This window comes from Grammomys surdaster, unplaced genomic scaffold, assembly GCF_004785775.1.
Source record: "Grammomys surdaster isolate TR1022 unplaced genomic scaffold, NIH_TR_1.0 119056, whole genome shotgun sequence".
In the NCBI taxonomy this organism is placed as follows: Eukaryota; Metazoa; Chordata; class Mammalia; order Rodentia; family Muridae; genus Grammomys; species Grammomys surdaster.
Window position 1 is genome coordinate 4228 of NW_021615303.1, and position 2698 is coordinate 6925.

General features: G+C 44.3%; 1 pseudogene; it reads left to right on the top strand.

Moving 5' to 3' along the window:
* Window positions 1-543: 543 nt before the first annotated feature.
* LOC114635872 lies at window positions 544-2164 on the top strand (annotated as a pseudogene).
* The last annotated feature ends 534 nt before the right edge of the window (window positions 2165-2698 follow it).

Below are 2698 nucleotides of genomic sequence, written 5' to 3' on the forward strand. Positions count from 1 at the left end.
GAGTTTATGTAATTGAAGATCTCCACAGAGGGGAGACCCTCACTCAAGTCTCAGAAAGTTGCGACCGCCCAGTAATCTGCTCGAGACACCATGTACCAGAGCAAAATCGAGGTTTATTAGGGTGTGTGACAGCTAGCTGCAGGTCAATTTGTATGCCCACGCAGGAGCTGAATTGACCCCCACAGCCGGTTTGAGAGGGGTTTTTAAGGGGAAAAACCATAAACCAAGGAATGGGGTGGGGACTCATGGTTGTTAAGGTGGCATAACATAAAAATAGCAGAACCCAACCTAAATTAGTCAGGGTCATGTGAAAACTTACTCTACGCTTATCTTTCTCAAGAATGTGGTCCTGCCCTGTTACTTCAGCCTTACCCTGTCACTGTGGTTCTCAGCTTGGTTCCCAGCTGGCTAACTTGCATTCTAGCCAGTTCCCGTAACTAGCCTGTCCACATTCTTAACTTGTTCCATGGCTTGGTTTCTCCATGTCTTTATAAAGAAAGCATAAAAAATATTTTATGGGCCTCTCCCTGAGCTAGGCCAGCCATGGCGGCGGTGAAGACCCTAAATCCTAAGGCCGAGGTGGCCCGGGCGCAGGCAGCGCTGACGGTGAACATCAGCGCGGCAAGGAGCCTGCAGGATGTTTTGAGGACCAATTTGGGGCCTAAGGGCACCATGAAGATGCTTGTGTCTGGTGCTGGAGACATCAAACTTACTAAAGATGGCAATGTGCTGCTTCACGAAATGCAAATTCAACACCCAACAGCCTCTTTGATAGCGAAAGTGGCTACAGCCCAGGATGACATAACTGGCGATGGCACTACATCCAATGTCCTCATCATTGGGGAGCTGCTCAAACAGGCGGACCTCTACATTTCCGAAGGCCTTCATCCCAGAATAATAACTGAAGGTTTTGAAGCTGCCAAGGAAAAGGCACTCCAGTTTTTGGAACAAGTCAAAGTAAGCAAAGAGATGGACATAGAAACACTCATCGATGTTGCCAGGACATCTCTGCGGACCAAAGTTCACGCGGAACTTGCAGATGTCTTGACAGAGGCTGTGGTGGACTCCATTTTGGCCATTAGGAAGAAAGATGAGCCCATTGACCTCTTCATGGTGGAGATCATGGAGATGAAGCATAAATCAAAAACTGATACAAGCTTAATCAGAGGGCTTGTTTTGGATCACGGGGCACGGCATCCTGACATGAAGAAGAGAGTAGAAAATGCCTACATCCTCACATGCAACGTTGTCCTTAGAGTATGAGAAAACAGAAGTGAATTCTGGATTTTTTTACAAGAGTGCAGAAGAGAGAGAAAAGCTAGTAAAGGCTGAAAGAAAATTCATTGAAGATAGAGTTAAAAAAATCATAGATCTGAAAAAGAAAGTCTGTGGTGACTCAGATAAAGGATTTGTCGTTATTAATCAAAAGGGGATTGACCCCTTTTCTTTAGATGCCCTTGCAAAAGAAGGCATTGTAGCTCTGTGCAGAGCCAAGAGGAGGAACATGGAAAGGCTGACACTTGCTTGTGGTGGGATAGCTCTGAATTCCTTTGATGACCTGAGTCCTGACTGTTTGGGACATGCGGGGCTTGTCTATGAGTATACACTGGGTGAGGAGAAGTTCACCTTTATTGAGAAGTGTAACAATCCTCGTTCTGTCACTTTACTGGTTAAAGGACCAAATAAGCACACGCTGACTCAGATCAAGGATGCAATAAGATGGCTTGAGAGCTGTCAAAAATGCTATTGATGATGGCTGTGTTGTCCCGGGTGCAGGCGCAGTAGAAGTGGCTCTGGCAGAAGCACTGATTAAATACAAGCCCAGTGTGAAGGGCAGGGCTCAGCTTGGAGTCCAGGCGTTTGCAGACGCCTTGCTCATCATTCCCAAAGTTCTTGCGCAGAACTCTGGTTTTGACCTTCAAGAAACATTAGTTAAAGTTCAAGCTGAACATTCAGAATCCGGTCAGCTTGTAGGTGTGGATCTGAGCACAGGTGAGCCAATGGTGGCCGCAGAAATGGGTGTGTGGGATAACTACTGTGTGAAGAAGCAGCTGCTTCACTCCTGTACTGTGATCGCCACCAACATTCTCCTGGTCGACGAGATCATGAGAGCTGAGATGTCCTCTCTGAAGGGCTGAAGATCAGCCTGTGGTGCTGCAGAATATTGGGGGATGGTTATTTTTTTCCAAGCTTCAAGTGATTTGGAAAAGAATTTTCTCTACCCGACTGGAAAAAAGGAACAGGACATTTGGCACCTATTCAAATTAAAATACTGTAAAATTTTATTTTACTTTTTTTTTTGCATTGAGTGTCTGAACACACTCAAGCAGGTCTTTTTAAACCCACTGAACAAGATGTTTTAGGTACAGTGATACAAAATTTACATAACATAAGCGTGTTGTCTACCTTGTTCCTTAAGTGTTCTTTGAAAATTTATAATGGTTTTCTCCTAAATAGGCATGGTGATGCGTGCCTATAAGCCTACCACTTTGGAAATAAAGTCAGGAAGTTCTATGACAACAGGCTACAGGAGACCACAGATCAAAAGAATAATTTTGTTGTTGTGGATGTATTTGAAATTATCCAGCCAACTCCCTGTTAAACATGTAAGAAGATTCTTGCCAGTGTAAAACACATCTGGGTAATTTATGGGTTTCATAGTGTCTCTAATAAATACTTAAGAGTGAAAAAAAAAGAA